The 21100-nt window shown below is 41.7% G+C and overlaps 1 protein-coding gene and 1 pseudogene across 1 annotated transcript in view; one reads left to right on the top strand and one right to left on the bottom strand.

Moving 5' to 3' along the window:
• Nucleotides 1-21100, bottom strand: part of Hs3st4 (heparan sulfate-glucosamine 3-sulfotransferase 4) — a 405743-nt gene that overhangs the window by 2919 nt on the left and 381724 nt on the right. The window lies entirely within an intron of this gene.
• Rpl32-ps5 (ribosomal protein L32, pseudogene 5) lies at nt 7613-9179 on the top strand (annotated as a pseudogene).

Genomic DNA, 21100 nt, shown 5'->3' with positions numbered 1-21100 from the left:
AACAAAAAGAACTCCCCACAAGAACAAAAAAAAAAAAAGCTCAAGGATAAAGAATGCATAGAGACATCCAGTCAGCTTTGTGTCCTCAGCATACTTAAGCATATCCATATGCCTTGACGTCTTTAGTCACCTTAAATTCATTTGTGAAAGAAATGACAAATAGAATGCAAGCATAGGCCTGGTTCAACACACACAGTTTTCTTCTTTCTCTGCTTCCCAGTTTGCCCAGCAGACCTCTCAAGGAACCTGTTCTACCTGGGATCTTGAATACTTGCCCCTCCTCACCACCTCAGCCATATGTTAAAGGTTTTGTCTCCAGTCTGGGTAGAATGGTAGAGTCCTTAAGTGTGGAGCCTAGTGAGAGGTAGTTAGGTCTTTGGAATGATGCCTTTTAAGGGCATATTACGGGGCTGTCAAGTTGGCTCAGTGGTTAAAACCTTCTGCTCTTGCAGAATGTGTTTGATTCCCAGCATGTGTTTGCATGGTGGCTCACAACTATCTGAAACTCCAAGTCCAGAAGATTCAACAGCCTCTTTTAAACTCTGTAGGCACCAGAAGTACACAAACATACATGGAGGCAAAAGCACATATTCATAAGTGAAAAACAATCTATAAAAATTAATTAAAGGGCATGTTCAGACCTTAGCATCTCCCCCATTTTTTTGTCACTTTTATGTTCTGGCCATGCAGTGACCAGGCTTCCCCTACCATATACTACTCCCATACCATGAGCCAAAGCAGCCCATGGATTAGAATCTCTGAAAGCAGAAGCCACAATGAACCTTTCTTCTTACTAGGTTGACTGTAGTAGGAGTTGTCTGTTATCGTAATGAAAAGTTGCAGACTAGCACAGACATCACACCATGGGTCTTGTCTACCAGTCTCTGACAGAATCACTTTCCATCACCCCCTCTATATCCATGCTGTCATTTAGGGAGGGACTTCAATGCCACTACCTCCAGCTCAATGCAGAGGGCCAACTGGTGACTAAAAATAAGGCTCAGGATATTATTATGAAGCCAGTTTGCTATAGGCATATGGAGACCAGTGCTAATTGAGGATAAACACGTTCAATTTCAATACCGGATGGTACAGTGGGCCATCTGCCATCAGGTGCTCCATTAAATCCATTCACTTCTGAGCCCTAACCAAAGTGGTACATTCAGGATTACACAAGACCTCTTTGTTATGATGACATGCTTTTAAATGTCTCAGCTAATAAAACTTAATTCAGACGAAGATCCCTTAGCCTCTCCTACCATAATTAAATTTATTTACTATCACTTGCATGGAGAAAGAATGACTTCTTTTATCTCTAATTCACATGCTCTGTCAATAATTAATTGCTGCTGGGTTTTGAGCTTCCAAAGCAAGCTCCTTTATTAATCAAGAGGAATTTGCCTGGTAGAAAAATTTGCTAGAACTAGACCTTGTTAGAGTACACTGGTTGGGGAGGATGTAGTTTTTAGGTGAAAGCCAGAGGCATGGCCATAAGTAAGCATGTGTGTTTGGGGATGATAATTTCCACTGTGTGTGTGTGTGTGTGTGTGTGTGTGTGTGTGTGTGTGTGTGTGTGTGTGTGTGTGTTTATATATATGTGGTAGTGATCTCATTTGGAAGAGTGATGGTAAGGAATAGCCTGTGAAAGTGGACCTGCCTAATACAATAACCTGAAAACTCTGATGATCTCTGTTGTCTCAGTGCAGCCCCTTTCCCATTCTCAGCCTCAATTTCTCACATTAAAGAGGGAGCTAATAAAATTCCATGTTCAAAGGACTGAGATGAAGACTAAATGTGATAATGCAGGTGGATCGCTCAAGAGAGCACCTCATGAATGCCAGAATCTTATTTTCACTTAAGCTGGCTGTCTAGGATCATTTTCAGAGCCATTCTTATGGACGGGCAGAGGAAAAGACTTACATTTTACTGAATGAGGATCTGATCTAGAATAAAGCCAATTCTTGATCTAGAGACTGACAGCCAACCAGGAACATATCATATTACAAAACATTAAATAAATGTTGATGAAAGATAATGTTCTGAAAAGTGTTAGTTCTGCATGGTTTCTCCCAGATTTTGGCCCATGGGTTGCACTTTTCCATATCTGTCTTGTTATATTTTTACTCAACACTGATGTGCAACTCCTCCTCTCCATTCTTTGCATTCATTCTCTAGACCTCAGTGCTAACTTTACATTAAGTCCCATTCAATTCATCTCCTCTGGCTAATTGACAGTCTGTCAAGACCTGTGTGGATCTTGAATGTTTTATCCAAAGCATCTGAGGTGAAGTGGTTCCCACTCAATATGCCAGTGAATACAGTAAGCTGAGGACATGCCCAGCTCAGTGTTTGATGCAAAAGGAGTAAAAGGCAAGGAACATTGAGGAAAGCAGAGGGCACAAAAGGAGTCTCAGTGGCTCTGATCATCTTGCTGCAGGTGAATGGGAAAAGCATGAAACCCAAGCACATTTTCACAACTGGGCACCCATGGTAAGCAAGGCTGGATCACTGATTTAATATCTAACTGTTTCTTTGCCAGAGAGAAAATCTCCAGTAGTTTCTCCCAAATCCATGCAATAATGGTTCTCTTTCTAAAACACATCCTTTCATTCACTCACTCCCTCACTCATTCATTTGTTTGTGTCATGAATGAGTATTTACTAGCAATGGTTGATAAAACAAGCTTGGAGTATGCAGCCTGGCTTTGACTGCTGACAAAAAGAGCATTACACTGCCATGGAATTATCTGTTTTCATCGTCAGAGCAGGTATTGTTACTTTTCCAGTTCCATACAGAAGGGAACAGGCACAGAAGCTGAGGTCTCATTCTCAAGGAAACTACTGAATGCTTTGTTTAATGGGTAAGTTATTCAGAAGTTAATTAGGTGACTGCCAGGCTATTCATCCCTTCTCTAAACCTAAGGCCAGTCCTGGATAGGTTTTATTGTAATAAGTTTTGTTGCTCTTTCTCCTTTCCAGATCTGGACCTCTGATCCAGCAACTATTTCTACACTATCCTGGTCTCTTCTCCTCATAACACTGTAGGAAGCAGGGCTGGGGGCTTTGCTCAGTCACTAAAGTGCTCATCACAAACAATGGGACCTAAGTTTGATCCCCACTCCTTGGACCAACTTTTTAAAAACCTGGATGTGGTGGTACATGCTTACAGTTTTAGACTCAGGAGGCAAAGACAAGTGGAACCATGAGGATTGCTAGTCAGCCAGCTTGGCCTACTTGGAAAGTTCCAGGCAAATGAGAGACTCTGTCTCCAAAAAACAAGGTAAGTGGCACCTGAGAGAGAACAATTAAAGTTGACCTCTGCCCCCATAAACACAGGTGCACATTTGCATATACATAACACACTTGCATTCATATACACATACACTCACATACACACACACACACAAATACATACATACACACACACAGCATTCACATGCACAGAGAGAGTTGGGGGGATGGGGAGAGAGACTAAGACTGAGGCTAACGAAGGCATTTCTTCTATTGGATATGACAAATTTCCACCTGGGCTTAGAGTCTTATCCTTCCCATCTTCTTGAAGCTTTTCACCCCTCAATTTCTCTTCTCTTTTCTAGTTTTTAATTAAGTTCTTCTCAGCTGGGTCTGACATTTCAATACGCCCATGTTCTCACATCGTGGTGTGTGTGAGGAACAGGAGAAAGGCCAGGAATACTGGAGGGAGTTAGAAAATGTAAGAGAATTAGAAAATAAGGTCAGGAAAAATGGGTGGGGACCAAATCCTAGAGGGCCTAACAGATCTGAGGAAGGCATAAGGATTCTTTTGTATATGACAAGAAGCTACTGAGGAGAGCCAAACCAGGAGACTAAAGTGTGATTCACACTTAATTGTCTTGTCTGGCTGACTGGTGAGACTAGACTGTGTGTGCTCCTGAGGAGCATGCTCAGAAGCTGTGTCAAGGCTATGGATGGACGTGGCAGTCGTCCATATGAATAAACACCCATCATCCTTATGATGGTAGACTGAGGTAAAAGAGAGGTGTCCGAGAATGCTGGCAGCAGCATGATGGACTGATGATCTAGTTATGGGAAGAACACCATCAAACAAGCAGCCGGGACGTGGAAAACAGCAACTCTGACTCCGAATTTGGAACGTGGGGTATTTGTTACATACTCAGGTGGACCCAACAACTTGGAAGTCTGAAATTCACAGTCTGAAAACATGGTAGTCTGCAACTCAGAGAAAGACCTGGGTTGGAGATAAGCGTTCATGTTCTACCTGCATATTCCCTCTGATGGGAAGTAAGAGCTTAATGTGTATATTCTTCTAGTCACCAGAAGATACTCAGAACTGCTCTTTGTCTATGCATTCAAATCTCAAGCAGGGAAATATTTAAATGTTCTTAAAGATTTTTACTAACTCCTACTCTATTTTAGTGTATACTTTGGGTACAGAGCTCGAGATTGAAGTCAGGGAATTCAGGACCTCTCTCATGCTAGATTACTACTCTACATCATCTCAGCCACTTACTATCTCCTTTTAGCCCCCAAGAGTCCTTTCATTACTGAGATTATAATAAAGACCTAAAGTTGAGTGGGGTGAGGTGAAGCTCAGCAGAAAAGGGCTAGTTTAGTATGCGCCATGCACACATAGTTTGTTCTCTTTCATTGCAAAAGCAAACAAATATACAACCAAAGAATCACAACAGAATTGGTTCCCATGTCCTTCATAGCTAGTCTCAGTTCTCTATGATAAGGGCAGTGCTTTCCTTGCCTGTGGTCTTAGTAAAACTCTGGTTATTTGTAGTCATTGAGTTATTATGGAAGTAATGCACAAAAGAATACATGCTCCCTGGGGTTTGGGGAAACTGGATCACATGCTTCTTAGATTAGATTTTCCATGTATGGGGCTCAGCATGCCTACATCATACCATTCCTGTCTGAAAGACCATGCACCTCACTATAGACCATATTGTGAGAAAACATGGCATCCGTACTTTGAAGAGCTTGTTAACAATACCCAGGATCCTCAGAGCAGCCATGACATCAGCATAAACATACAGTCCTGAAGTGAGAATCACTCCACCCAAGCTGTCAGCTGCTCTCACAGCACAAACGTTTTTGAGATACCCTCCAACTCTCTCCCTTACCCCCTTCACTTTGCTAAGCACAAGCCTACTGAATTCCAGTCAGCAGAGTTCAGTGACAATAGTTGCCATAGCACCTTAAGTCTGTTATTACAGAGGGCTTGCCCACTCCAAGGTATGTTTCATGTGTGACAAAAAACTGACTTCACTAAACACAGTCAGACACAGGATTATCCCCACTAGTCAAGAGCATAAAATCTAGAGGTCTACTTGCCCAGTTTGTACTCGGTTATTAGTTGTGTGATCTTGCACACATTCCTTAAGGCTAGTACAGATAGGCCAATTTTCAAGTTTTCAACTATGATCCTGCAAAAGTGATTCACACTCAGTAGAAACCATGCCTTGACTTTGGAGTTATGACTGGGCTAACATTTGTGCTATGACTCCACCCCAACGCTAGTTTGGTTGAGGCAGGGTCACACTGTGTTGCTTCAGCCTCCAAGTAGCTACTGCAGGTGTGGATACTGTCCTACCTGTATTACTTTCTCTTGATGCTGAACTGCAATTTCTGTTCAACCACGTAATCATGAGAAGGAACAGCCAACCTTCCACAACATATCGGAGCATCAGTGGTGTTCAATGGTCTCAAACCCATTTTCAGGGACTGGGAGTAGGACTCCCAGTTGGTAGGGCTTTTGCCTTACCTGAAGTTTGGTGCACAGTAAAGGCACAAGTAGTGTGGTTGTATTGTCCTAGCACTTAATTAAGGATTAAAAGTCCAAGGTTAATTATAGCTACCCAGCAAATTTGAGGCAAGCTCTCAGGGCATGTGAGCCTATATAAAAAACAATGCACTGTCAACTTCCAATACATTAAACATATGCTGAATTCATTGAGTGTTTCCCCACTGTAAGTCCAGAAGCACCTGCAATGTCTCATTTCCATTATCTGGAGAGCAATCATTACATGAATAATTGGCTTTTTACAGGGATTTATTAAATGAATTAATATCTAGTGAGTGATTCACATGAATTCTCTATACATTTGATATTGATTTTTAAAAAAATCTCTTTTCAAGTTTATACCCTTATAATCTCTTTAGAGATCAGAAAACTGAAGCCTAGAGAGACCGATTCACTGTCAAAAGAGACAGAAGAAGGTAAATTCAACTTTACATTTTGGCTAATACCATAGCCTATTCTTTTGGTTACTTCTTGACAAGTGCCACATTTCAGGGGCTCATCAAAGTGGCATGGCTGTCCCAGAGTCACTGTGTTAGTAAGTGTCAAAGTAGAACTTTAAAAATCCGACATTTTAAAATCATTACATGAACAGTGAACGTGGCTTACTACAGTGAAGCACAGAACCCAGGCCAGAATCCCTAGAAATTCTTGTCAGATCAAGCTACATCATTCAATTTGTAATATCTCTCTCCAGGGCCTCTTCAACTGAAGCGAATGGACACCATCATGAACACTGAGGGAGAAAGCAGTCAAGCATATGAGATCTAAAGTGCCCATTCTCCCTGGCAGGGTCAGCGCAGAGTTTGCCTTTAGCTTCCCTAAATTGCAGGTGTGTGGGCACCTTACACTTTCCCAAATGCATTATCAAGTGGAATAAATGGTGCATGAATTAGCAATATTTTCTGAGCCTTCCTGATGAACTATCACCCACAAAAATGGTGGTTAAAGCAAGGGCAGGTGGTGGGTCCAGCTCCTCTTTAGCCAGGGAAGAAACACAGTTAATAGCCAGTGCAGCAACTGTGTCACATTACCTTGGTTTAACCTTTCAGGCCTCTGTGACTCACGGAGCCCTTCCTAAAGATGGAGAAAGTCAAGTTTCAGAGAGAAAAAATAAATCTTGCCCAGTGATTCATGGGCTAGACATTGCCTTTCCCAAATATGTTTTTTCAAAAACCCAAGTTTATGAAAAAGGAAGTGTGACCCATTTGAAAACTGCATTCATATATAGACGATGAGGGAGGAAATCTGCATGCTTGGGGACCACACTGCTCTAAGCTAGAAGCAAAAGAAGGTTCTAGGCTACAGGTCTGAGTTAACAGTCAACATACTGAATGAATTTAGGATACAAATGTTTCCTCCTTGGACCTCCACTTCTTGTGCATAAAAAGGGTTATGTTTCAATGTCACTTCTCATTAATTCAGTGGAGTATCTGTTGGTGATTATTATGTACAAGGGGTTAAGTGCATGTTGGTGTAAAAAGCAGGTGTGGTCCCTGACATTCAAGACAGTAAGTTACTGGAGAGGAGACTGGAACGGTCTTCTACAGGTCTTACCTCAGCATGTGAGTCGGTCTCAGTTGATATTACTCTGCCAATCAGCTAACTCCACAAAAGCAACAAAAAAAAAATCAAAAAACAAACAAAGCAAAACAGACAACAAGTCATAGCATATCACCCCAAGTTTTTGGTAAATTTCTTTCTGTAAAGTTCTGATAAATAGAGCTCAACTACACAACTTAAGAAGACAGACCAAGCTTCTTCCTTGGTGCTGCCTTTGAGGTGGCTGCCATCTGTTTGCAGCATTATGGCTGCTCTCTGGCCTATGGTGAAGCCCAAGATCATCAAAAAGAGAACTAAGAAGTTCATCAGGCACCAGTCAGACCGAAATGTCAAAATTAAGCAAAACTGGCAGAAACCCAGAGGCGTCAACTGACAATTGGGGTGCAGAAATGATTCAAGGGCCGGATCCTGATGCCCAACACTGATTACAGGAGCAACAAGAAAACCACGCACATGCTGCCTAACCACTTCCAGAAGTTTCTGGTCCACAATATCAAGAAGCTAGAAGTGCTGCTGATGTGCAACAAATCCTACTGTGCTGAGATTGCTCACAATGTGTCCTCTAAGAACCGAAAAACCATTGTAGAAAGAACAGCACAGCTGGCCATCAGAGTCACCAATCCCAGTGCCTGGCTACACGTAAAAGAAAATGTGCATGTTTTGTGTTTAAATAAAACCACAAAAACTGGAACTAAAAAGAAGACAGACCAATACCTATATGTCATTAGTGAAAAAAATCCTTCGCACATGTCCTTCTATGTACTTCCTTTAACAAAAGATCCTTTCACCTATGTCTTCTTCAACCAAACATTTCTTTACAATTCTGCCTTAGCCTTTCACCTGTGTCCACTTCAGCTAACGTTCTTTCATGTGTTTTCCCATCAAAACGTCATCCAACTGATTTTCCAAAGAACCCTTAAGTTTCTACTTCATTGTGGCCTTGTTGGAGGAGGTGTATGCCTTGGCTTTGAGGCCACACCAGACCCAGTCCCATTCTCTCTTTGCCTCTATCTTGCCAATACAATGTACACTCTCAACTACTGCTCCAGCTCTATGTCTGCCTGCCATAGTGCATTCCAACACGATGATCATAGACTAACCTGCTGAAACTGTAGGCCAGTACCAAATTAAATGCTTTGTGTGTGTGTGTGTGTGTGTGTGTGTGTGTGTGTGTGTGTGTGTGTGTGTGTGAAATTAAAAAAAGTGGTAGGAATTCATCTGTAGTCCTGTCTCATTACCACCCCTTGCACACATCCTTATCATCAGGAAGGGCAGGCTATCTGTATTCCCAAGAATGGGATAATGTTTCTCTCCAGGGAAGGCAAGTCTTGAAGTGCTTCATGATCTATAAAGAGGAAGTGCCCTGGGCACTGCCATTGAGCAGCCTGTGTATCAGAAATTGGGTCTGCCCTGGATTTCAAAATCAATACTGTGTTCAATGTTAAGTAGCAACCCTGGCCACTGTCTTTCAGCTCATCTCCCTATGACATGCTGACCACATATGTTCATACCTATTGCCAAATTTTTCTTAGATGTCCCACTCACTCTTTTGATCCACTGGTCTAACCAAAATTGCTATATTTCTATCTGGTCTGTGCCTCTCATTAGAGCTAATATCTTGGATGAGCTGATTTGCTTCCCTCTGTCCAGATTTTCTCAGCTATAAACTGGAATGGTGGTAATATGAACCTCATGCAGATGTCTTAAAATGGAGTAAGTTCCTGTGGATTCAACTGTGTTCATCTACACGAGGCTGGGAAGCTTATAAGGAACAGAAATTTTGTCTTATGCTTCTGTAGGTAGAGCTCTGAGGGCTTGAGTCTGGTGGTGGCTTTTGGGCTGCTGGAATCCAATGACAGCACAGAGCATCTATCTGCTATGCCTTGACTCTGAAATGTCCCCTACAGTTCATGTTTTGAAGGTTTGTTCCCAGCTGCTGTCACAATTCTGATTGCCTGAGTAGCTTTTGGGAGGCGAGGCATAGTTGGTGGCAGTGGATCCTTAGGGATGGGCCTTGGAACCTTAGAGCTCAGCTCTAGTTTCTAGTTCCAGTTTTAGCTTCCTGATTCAAGTAAAGAGAGGAGCTTCCAGTAGATACTGCCACCACCGTGAATCCTCAAACACCTCTTTCCTGCCACGGTGAGCTGCAAGTTTCATAAACTGCGAGCCATTTTTTAAAAGATATTTTGAAGGTAGTACACATACATATCACTAGAGGGAACACACATGTACAGATGGCCTCTAGTGGCTCTCTCCTTTATAAAGCTACCAGAATTCAAACACAGGAACTTTATCTTGGTAACCTTTCTAATCCCAACCAATGCCCAAAGGCCAACTTCTGAACATCATAGACAGATTCACTTCTGATCCTCTTAATATCTCAATTAAATTTCAAACCATGAACCCTGGAGGCACAGACTCAAATGTCGTTCCAACCAGAGTGGCTGCTCTATTGGCAAAGCTGCATAATGTCTGTATAAAGATACATTACTGTTATGAGTGCTGTCACCCTACTAAGACAATGTGCCACATTCTACAAGCTCCATCGTGGGATGGTAAATATATGGCCTACTAAATGCCATGCCCTAGATAGAGGACCACTAGCTGTGCAGTGCCAATTCAGAGTCTTTAATAAGTGTGGCTTAGGAGAGGTGGACCCATCAATAGAGCCAGATCCGATATGACAGCATGAAAGCTAGATCCCTTTCCTGTGGCTTTGCACAATGACCAATTATAGGGATTCTGTTTAAACTAGAGCTGTAGGTTTCAATGCAAATATAGTTTTAATTAGATTATAATTACCTTTCTTGAAACCTAAGAGCCATGGAGTAATTTATCCATTTTACATAAAGTAGTACTGTTCACTATCAGCAGACACCAAGCATTTAGTACACAATAATATATACAGTGTTCGCCGACCACATATGCATATATGGGTTGTGCTAGGCATATGGGTCAGAACTATGAAGAGTCAGAGAAACTGAAGATACCTGTGGGTGCTTGAACTTGGACTATAATCACATCTTTGTTGGTGAAGAGAGAAGACTGTGGGCATCCGGAGGTGTTAGGCTTCTTTATTTTGGCATTGGACATACAGAGCTGGATGCCCTTCTCGATGTAACATAGTGTTGGATAGTGTTTTCATGTCAACTTGACACAGGCCAGAGTCATTTAAGGAGTAGGAACCCCAATTGAGAAAACAATAAACTATCATATAAACACACACACACATACACAGACAACTTTTTAAAGATAGAGATTCATCCTCATCAGCAAACACTTCAGTGTGACATATATACCAGGGCAGTACCAGAAATCCTTCTCTATGATTGAATCCTAAACATTTGGAAATCTTCACTACTGGGCAGGACTTAGGCACCACCCAGGGCCCATGCTTCATGCTGCACATATGATAAATATTGCTTGTGTTTTCCTGTCCACTAATCTTTCTCAGTGTGCTGCTTGGCTTTAATATCAACGGGCAATCATGTGACAGGCAAGGACGTCTTCGTTCCATTCTCTTTAGACAGCACATATGGACAGAAAGATCTACAGATTCCACAGTCCTTTAAAATGCATTTGTAAATGAGTCATCGTTGAATTTATATCTTTAAAAACTTGTCTGTGTGTGCTTGTGTGTGTATGTTCATACGAGATAGTTTATTGATTAACTTTGTGCTCACTGTTTGGTGTTTGTGGGGTCGTGGGTATTCCTTGCAATATTTCCTAAATTTACAGGTAGAAAAACACGGCTTTAAAATCTAAATGCCTACAGCCTAAGTGTCCTCCTAACAGTAACCTTTCCTCTAGCTCAGTGATTCTCAATCTTCTGAATGCTCTCTTTAATACAGTTTATCATGTGACAACCTTCCAATGATAAAATTATTTTGTTGCCATTTCATAACTGTAATTTTCTACTGTTATGAATATTAATGTAAATATCTGACATGTAGGATATTGGATATGCAACTCCTGTGAAAAGCTCATCTGACCCCCAAAAGGGTCATGACCCATAGGTGGAGAACTACTGTGGTCTAGCCCTTTGTCTTTTGTGCATAGACCTTCCTATCCAGATATCCTAAGAGAAGCTGTTCCATTATTTTGAATAAATTAGAGGGTGAAATACGTGTCACCTGCCCCTGACTGGGGATCCCATCTGGAATGAACTTGTCTAATATTTTGTTTGTGTACATTCAAAGAAAGCCTCTCTGCAGAACCCTACACACCGACTTCAATCTCCTATCTTATTTCCTTTCCTCAGGCTCAGCATCTCAAAGGGCAAGTGCAACAATTAAGCACTGATTACAGAGGTGGCAGCTTGTCTGCCCGGGCCCTTTGTGCTCACAGTTAACAGACAGTGAGTGGCAGGATGGCCTCCGGTCTCTCCCTCTCACCTCTTGCTTCCTTCTCAGCTGTAGATCAGGCTGTCACTGCCTAGGGGATGTTGCCAGTCAGCCTTGATTCTCACCCACACCCAAGCCCCCATAGGCTCTTCCTGAGTGTACCCACCATCCTGATGAATGTCTAAGCCCTAAGCCCTCGAGCTGTATGGGTTCCCAACAAACCTCAACCTCAGAGGGAAGGAAGATGTGGCTGTTTGTGATGTCAAGTGTCAATATGCCAGGTTTTCATTGCCTTTTCTTGGTCTACAGTTTGCTTTATTACTCCTGCCTAATGGTTTCTCCTGTTTGTCAACTGAATTAGATAAAAAGATGCCTAGGGAATTAGTGAGGTAGACTTCTGGATGTTTCCAGAAGAATGTTTCTAGAGATGATTAACTTAGATGGATGACATGCTCTCAATGCAATTAGCACCGTCCCATAGGCAGAAGGTTTTAAAAATGGCAGAATGTACTAGACACGAGGAGTTCTTTTTCATTGTTGGCCAGGGCTTTCTAACTGGCTCCTGAAACATACAGCTATTACTGTTGCCCTTGGTTACCCTCCAGACATGAAAGGTAAGTATCTATTGGTGAAGATACCTTATTCTTCAGAAACATGGACCAAAGGCCCCTGAACTCGACTGATCTGAACAGCTCTCTATGAGGACTAGCTTTCATGGTAGCCAAAGGAGCTATGCAAGTTTCCAAAGGTGGGAGAACATCAATAGCCCCACCCAGTTATCACACCCATGAACCACATCAATATTAACTCTATAGGTGCAGTAGTGGTGCTAATATCATGGTGGTAACAACTTCTCTCTAATTTGACTTAAGACCTATTTCGGTAAAAATAAAAATTGGTGAACTGGTTCCTGCTCGCACCCTCATGGTCTCGCTCTAGCTCATTCAGGTACCAGCAGACCATTGGAATTAGCACTAATTTATCTCAGTGGCTCCACGCTGCCCCCAAGTACTCTCTAACCCAGGCGGGTCCCTACCACGCCAGTTTCATACAGAGACCACCTATCTCAGAGCTCTCTTACTGTGGACTCTGCTTACATTCCCAGCATCTAACCCCTAATAGTTGTAATATAAGCTCCCAACAACCCATTAAAATCAAGACTCAACAAACTGTAACCCAACAATCAGATTTATATGTTAAATTCTCAATCCACAATACATCCACACAATAAACTTACAACCAACTGATAAAGATATAAACCTCCCACCTAGATAATATAAATTTGCCTACAGAAATCCATCCCAACTACCTTGGCAATTCAAGACCATCCAGATTTGGGTCATCCTTCTGTGTCTCTATCTTGATTCTCCTTCCTTCTCCTTCTCTCCCACCTTACAAAAACTTTGTCCCTGCCTTATTTTTTACTGTCCACTCATGGTCTTGACCTAACTGTTGCCAGTCCTCACCTGCATATTGACTAATTAGACTTAAGACCCACTCAATAAGAGGGATACCATGGCCAGTTATAGGAACCCAGTTAACTACTCAGTGCTGGTGACGTCATTATTTCTGAGGAAGAATCTATAATCACTATTTTATTAAACTAGTATAAACCCTAACTACAACCTAAAAACATTTGTTTTTACACCCACAGGTAAGTATAGTCTTCACCCCTGGTCAAGGAATCTTCTCTTTGTAACATATGGAGACTGCTACAGAAAATTATAACCAGTCAAAGTGTGGACTTGTGGCATGTAGTCCCTCCGAATAGATACATCTACAAAACATTCCCATAACCTAAAGCTCAGGGGATATTTCAGAAAGGGGGCAGAAAGACATAGGAGCTAGAGGATCAGGAAGGTATCTCTGAGATTCTATCTTCTAGTCGTATTAGAAGCCACACCAGTAAATTCTCACCAACATGACTGCCTAAACATAAGCCGAATAAGGAAAAAACAAACATGTGAGGTAGTTAAGAAGAAAGATCACAAGGCCTCAACCCAACATGAAGAACCACAAGCAACTGAGTACAACTGGAAATGGGAGAGGTGGCCTTCCCTGGAAGAGCATGCCAACTGGTTGTCCAGTGCCTGAAATATACATACAAGCAACATTATATAGACTCAACAGGAATACATAGTCTATGCAAATACAATATGCATACAATAATAACTGATGAAAAATAGGTCACCAATTTGAAGGAAGGCAAGGAGGGGGGCATGAGAGGGTTTGGAGGGAGAAAATGGAAGGGAGCAAGGAAAAGGAGAAATGCTGTATTTAAATTACAATCCCGAAAATAAAAAAAAGAGTGAGAAAGTCTGCTCATCCAGGTGTTTTTAAGCCATGCTTCATAACCACCATGACCAGAGAACTGCGCTCTTCCTGCCCTTCCTGTGTCTCCACACCAAGATCTCCGAAACCATAAGTTGAAATAGATTTATAGATTTCTCTCTCTCTCTCTCTCTCTCTCTCTCTCTCTCTCTCTCTCTCTCTCTCTCTCTCTCTCTCTCTCTCTCCTTTTTCTTCATTCTTGTTTATTGAAGCAGGCTCTCACCTATTCCTCTGGTTGGTCTCAAAATTCAGAATCTCCCGCCTCAGCTTTGGAAGTGCTGAGATTACAGATATGAGCCAGCGTTCTTAACAAATCTTTCTGCTTTGTAAGTGTCAGGCATTGGTCAATGACAAGGGTCTGACTACTTCAACCTGCCTTTGTGGCCCCAGATGCTCTTTAGGTTGATCTATATCATGTCATTTTTTTTATTTGTGGGTTGAATGAAGCAGGATAATCTGACAGATGTCTGCAATGTATCCAATCCAGTCAGGAGATTGGTTCTTTTACTGGTAGGCCCTTTGTAGTAGTCCCTCCCCAGGGTCATCTCTAATGGTGGGATGATATCTTCCCCCACCTTCCATGCTGTTTCCACTACCTAGGACTCTGTCCCCACCATTGCTGTGCGAAGGACTATGGGAAATGCACTTATCCACCTCAAACCCCAGTTTTCTCATCAAATAAAATGAGGATGGACAGAAAAAGCAATCAGAAAGATTTTATACAATTATGATGCACTTCTTAATATCCCTCCAAGGAATTTACTGCTCACCACAAATGCAGATTGTTGTTGCTCCTCCACAGGTATCCCATTCATTGAGAGCTCTCAGAGAATGACATGTTAAGACTCATGCTGATGGTGAGGTTATGCCTCCTTGAATATTTAAAGTGAATCTTGGCTTTCTGTAAATAAGCTGTCTGTGTTTCTTCCATGTGGTCCAGGGTATCTGGTCAGTGAGACAGTTAATGTTCGTTGAAAGCACTTGATGTTTTATCTATGAAAGTGTTGCTGGGGTCAGTCATGCCTGGCCATGGAAGCTCGTAAAATAAGTCAGGCAAGATGGAGGCATCTGTCTATATGAGTGACAGGTGTAAATGCTTCTGTGAAGCACAGGCATGCTTTGCTAGTAACTGTGCACTAGTTCAGGGGGTTGGTTACAATTGATGCATAGGATGAATGCAACCTACAAGCCCCCTCTGGCTCCCAGCAACCAGGGCAGTAGGGACAAGTTTCCTACAAAATGCTTATGCAAGAGTCTTCTGTGCTGTCCTTGAACTGTTTCCTTCAGAAGTTACATCCCCCAAATCAAGAGCTCTAGCATCAATGATGTAAAATACAATCATAAATTAATTAGTGCATCATACTGTGTCTGTATTTAGACCTGCCTTTCACAGCTTGAGGTGCATGAAATACTAAACAGATTTTTCAGCCAATCAATCTGATCATGTAACAGATGGAGAGATGACAGCTAGGAGAGAGATCAGTACAACCTAGAAAGATATGCGTGAACATATGCTATGGAGAGCTTTATATTATCTAGTATTCACACATACAAATGAATGTATTAATGCTCTCTTACTCTTCCAATAATTTATGCTACCTTCTATCCACATGATATTACCTACTCTTTTTGGACATGGCCTCCTATCCCAAACAACCCATGACACTTGCTCCCTTCTTCAAACCAGTCCCTTTTGCTCACGCCATAGAAATTGTTCTCTGAAATGATCTCTCATGCATGTTTATTTTCTTGGGCATCGTTGTTCTGTCCTGGAACTCCAAGAAGTGAAGTGATTTGGTTCTTTTGTGTTCTGAACTCCCAGAACTGTGAGTAGTGCCTGGAACCAGTCAAGTCTCCATAAATATTTGTTGAGTAACAGGAGAAAGACAAAAGGACAGTTAGAAAAATGGAGGAGAGAAGGAAAGATAAGGAGCATGTGCTCACACTCAGTATACTCTTCAACAGCAACATCTCCCCACAGCACCCTCCTTCCTATCTCCATCCATGTCCCATCCACCCCCACCTTAGCCTAAGAAAAGGGTGTGACCATTTCTTCAATTGTTTTACCCTAAATATGGCTTCATTGACACTACCTTTCCTCACTCATCCTGTAGTGTGTTCAATAAGTAACAACCAGGGAGTCTCTTGATTGACTTCCTCCCATCATCCTCTGGGTGTCACTTCTCTGCCCCATTACAGCCTTAGCCTTCCTGCTCTGATAGCCTGTTTCCCCGGTTCCCTTTCTCTATTAATGCCATTATTCGCATTGAGAAGGAATAAGTTTTCAAAGCTGCCACTGGCTGGGAAGAAGTTAGTGTCACCCAGAAGGTAGGGAGATGGCCTCTGGGGCTGGAGACGTGGTCCAGTGATAGAGTACTTGCTTAGCATTGCAAGGCCCTGGGTTCCAATCTCAGCACTGCCACAGATGCTGGTACCAATGCTTCATGTTTCTCTCCCTTTAACTATTTTACCTATAGGCTGTTATGTGTTCATTATTTAGTCCTTAGAGGTTAAATTTTTCTATCATAAATTTTATACTGAAAATAATAGCAGCTTTTTCAGGGGATCAAATCAGCCACTATGTATAACTTCACATGAAAAACCTCCCTGCCTGTCAGTTATCAGTATAGCACTCTTGTACTTAAAATCTCTCAAATCTTCCTCACTATATTAAAATAAAATTTCAATCCCTTTCTTACGTTCCTCAAGATCCTTTATGATATGCTCTCTAACTTCAAGAAATTTTTTTCCTTTAAAAAAAAGGGTTGTTTTATTTTTGTGTGTGGTGGGGTGGAAGGTGAATAAGACGGCAGTGCTCACAGAGGCCAGAGGTATCAGATCCCCTGCAACTGGAGTTACAGGTAGTTGTGGACACCTGATATGGGTACTGGGAACCTGACTCTGGTCTTCTGAAAAACAGCAAATGCTCTTAATTTATGAGCATCTCTCCAGCCTAAAACGCTATTTTCAGAGTTCCAGCAGCACTGCCTCTCCTCTGTATTCAGAGGAGACTGAGTAGAGGAACTGGCAGCTAGCACTGTCTTCCCTTCCCTTCCCTTCCCTTCCCTTCCCTTCCCTTCCCTTCCCTTCCCTTCCCTTCCCTTCCCTTCCCTTCCCTTCCCTTCCCTTCCCTTCCCTTCCTTTCCCTTTACTTTCTTTCCTTTTTTCCCTCCTTTCTTCCTTCCTACCTTTTCTTCTTTTTTCTTTACTCCTTTCTTTCTTCTTTCCTCTTTTCTTTGTTTTGTGTCAGTCTCACTGTACAGTCCTGGCTCACCTAATACTATATAGCCCAAGGTACCCTCAAACTCATGGTAACCTTCCTGTCTCAGCCTCCAGAGAACGTTGGCTCTTTGTTTACCCTGGACTAGTTGTCCTCAGGTCTGTATACGACATATGACTGTCATTTTCTTTTTAATCCTCTTTTTTTCTGTTAACAGTCTGGACTTCTGCCTTCCAATATGGAAGCCAGGAGACCTATGTTACTATTTAAACTTAAATTAGCTGCAGTCAAGGAACTGATTTCTCAGTTGTAGGAGCCACATTTCATTTGCCCAATAGAACAACTAGCTACTTGCTGTTTTTGAGATGTATGAGTGTAGAACATTTTCTTCATTACAGAAAGTTCTATTTCATGGCACCTGTCTGGACTCTTGTGCTTCTTTGTCAGCTAAATACCACTTAAAAGTCATCTCTAAGAAGCACTCTAATCACTCAAACAGCGCCTGCTACAAGTCATACTTTTTCTCATTGTTCTGTTTCATTTCTTTATCCCATTCTGCGTTATTGGTCAGAATTTGGAATTATCTAACTAGACAATCATTCACATATTACTGCTGATGCCTTCTTCCCAGTCTGGAATGAATCTCTACACTAGCAGAATGTTGTCTCGCTCATTGTTGATCTCTGCTACCAGAATTAATCATGGAGCTCTATACATGCTTAATACATTCATAACACACAAAGATAATAAACAAGTAACTCCTCCATAAACACCTTCACACACACACACACTCTCTCTCTCTCTCTCTCTCTCTCTCTCTCTCTCTCTCTCTCTCTCTCTCTCTCTCTCTCTTCATTATCCCAAAGGAGCCAGAGCCAGAAACAAAATAAGAGAAGCCATGATAACCCTAACCTGGTGGAATGTATCTCCGTTTTCTCTGCTGCCACGTGATTAGAAGGTAGAGAATATGGAAGTAGGCTCCCACCAGTGCAGCAGATGAAGCAGAGTTAGGTTTTGGAGAGATCTACATAGGGGCATTTGGATCCGATACAGAAGTAACCGCCTAGCCTTTGGGAAGGCAACTGAAGGAGGAATTGATGTTGCAGTTAGAACTGAAGGTCAGCTCTAGATTCCATGCAGAAGGTCCAAAGCAAAGTTAAGGACTGGGAAGACACATAGTAGGTCAGTGCAGGACTTATTCTCCTTTCCAAACTTCTTTTATTTTATTTTATTTTTTTTTATTAACTTGAGTATTTCTTATATACATTTCGAGTGTTATTCCCTTTCCCGGTTTCTGGGCAAACATCCCCCTCCCCCCTCCCCTTCTTTATGGGTGTTCCCCTCCCTATCCTCCCCCCTTGTCGCCCTCCCCCCAACAATCACGTTCACTGGGGGTTCAGTCTTAGCAGGACCCAGGGCTTCCCCTTCCACTGGTGCTCTTACTAGGATATTCATTGCTACCTATGAGGTCAGAGTCCAGAGTCAGTCCATGTATAGTCTTTGGGTAGTGGCTTAGTCCCTGGAAGCTCTGGTTGCTTGGCATTGTTGTACATATGGGGTCTCGAGCAACAAACCACTGAATTGAGAATAGGACCCCCATTGAAGGAATCAGAGAAAGAACTGGAAGAGCTTGAAGGAGCTTTCCAAACTTCTACCACCTCATTGGAGAAAACGCTTTAAAGAAAAAGAACGAAGCTGAATGTGCTGGTTCGGTGGGACTGGAGTTCTGCTGTGTGCATCTCCAGCACTCCTGCATCTGAAATCTGGAAGCTTTCCATAGAATTGTCATTCAAGTGATCTCAACTCTGACAACCCATTTAAAGTCCCTGACCCTCACCACAGACAACTCTGATTAAACTGGTACCTTACTACTGGTATTTACTAAAAGTTTCTTTAGGGAATTCTAACATGTAGCCACACTCTAGAGACACAGCTCTGCGGATTAACTGTGAGACAAGAGACTAACACACCACTCCATGAATCGCTTGATAAATGGGTGGATACAAAAGAACAAGTAAATGACTGGGTGTTTAACATGTCACAGTCTCTGACCATGTCTCATCATAGTTGGATGTCATATACAACTAGTGTATTGAGACACTAAAAAGTAGTTAAAAGACACTAAAAGTGGTGGAAGTAATAATTCTTATTCTGTACCACCTGATTCAGATATCTGACAAAAAGGTATCTGACAAGGGGTGAAAAATACGTCTATCTGTGGGTATAATGGCAAGTATTTAGAATGCAGTTGGGAATTATATTGGGTTAGGGGAATAATGGTAGTAGGCTCTCCTCTAAGATACTTGGCTTTGCTAACTAAAGGTAATGGGATAGGCTTAAAGATCCAGGCACAAAATCCCTCCTATTGAGCAGGCTTTAAGTTTGTTACAACAGTTGTTAGTTACCCTCAGGATATAAATGCCATTATTGTTCCTTCTGGGGTATATCCAGTAATATGAGGTATATCTATAATACAATGTTACACCAAAAGTTCAGTGAACATTACAGAAGAGGGGTTGGAACAAATTTAAGAACCAGAAGATCAGGGCATTTTCTGTATAGGACAGTGAAGCTGTACTCATGGACTCTCACCAATATGGTGGCCTAAACAGGACCTAAGGATGATAGAATCAAATGTCATGCCAGTATGCATGGGGTAAATCTCACAAGGCAACTAATTACTACTGAGGGAGGGAGAATCAACCTTCTCCAGGAAAAAGATCATTGATAGTGTATCCTGAGCAGTTAGCCTTAAACACACATACTAAGTAAACTTTGAACTTGGCATGTTGTATGTGTGTGTATAACAACAATAACTGAAGAGTAAAAGGGCATAGATTTGAGATGTGAGGGATCCAGAGGAGTTGAAAGGTAGACAGGAAGGGGAAAATGATATAAATACTATACTCATCTATGAAATAGTAAAAAATAATTAAAATATAAATTGAGAAAGGCTCTGTATTTTTGTACCAGAATAATGGCTGGACATTCCTCTAAAGTGTCCTCTGCCTGAGGTAAACTTACCTTGGAAATCAGTCCCTCTATCGCTGTATGCTGCCCCAAAGAGGAATTCAGTCTATCCCTAACACCTGCCCCTCTGAGTATGTGTATGTGTGTTCACACAGAAAGTATGTAAAATGCATTATATTACTTGATACAAATAGCATATTTTATGTACCTTTTTAAATTTGTGTTAATATTCAATAAGACTTCCTGAGGTCTTTCCAAATCAGTACACAGTTATTTTTAAATGAAAGTTGTGTTGGGACATTATCAAACCACAGTATGTCTAGCCATTCTCTTGAGAAGGATCCTGTAGTTTTAACCAATTTTCCATTAACACAAACCGAGCAAAGGTAATGACCCTGCACATGCCTCTCTGTTTGCTTTTCAGCATTTCTCCAAAGTAACTGTAGGAAAGTTGAGTTACCAGGCTATGGGGACTTCTGTATCAAAGCTTTTATGGAGTTTCCAACCTTTTGACATTGGAGCATGGCGTTGTCAAGTTCAAAGTTCATACCTGAAAAGAACTGCGCAATACATATATATGTATATGTATGTATATATATGTGTGTGTGTGTGTGTGTGTGTGTGTGTGTACATGATATACATATCTACACACATATGAGCCAACCTTGTAATGTTTTAACACCATGGTTAAAATTTAGGTGTTTATGGCTTTTTATTGGGCGACATTCACAGGTATCCTGTGGCACATGCAGCCTGTGGACCAGAGGCTGGACAATTAATTCTATGAGTTTAACAGGTGCTATGATAAATTGTGTTCCCTGTCACATTTATGTCTCTTCGCTGACACATAATGATGTAACAACTTTGA

This window comes from Rattus norvegicus, chromosome 1 (assembly GCF_036323735.1).
Source record: "Rattus norvegicus strain BN/NHsdMcwi chromosome 1, GRCr8, whole genome shotgun sequence".
NCBI lineage: Eukaryota > Metazoa > Chordata > Mammalia > Rodentia > Muridae > Rattus > Rattus norvegicus.
This window is presented reverse-complemented; position numbering and strand designations above follow the sequence as displayed.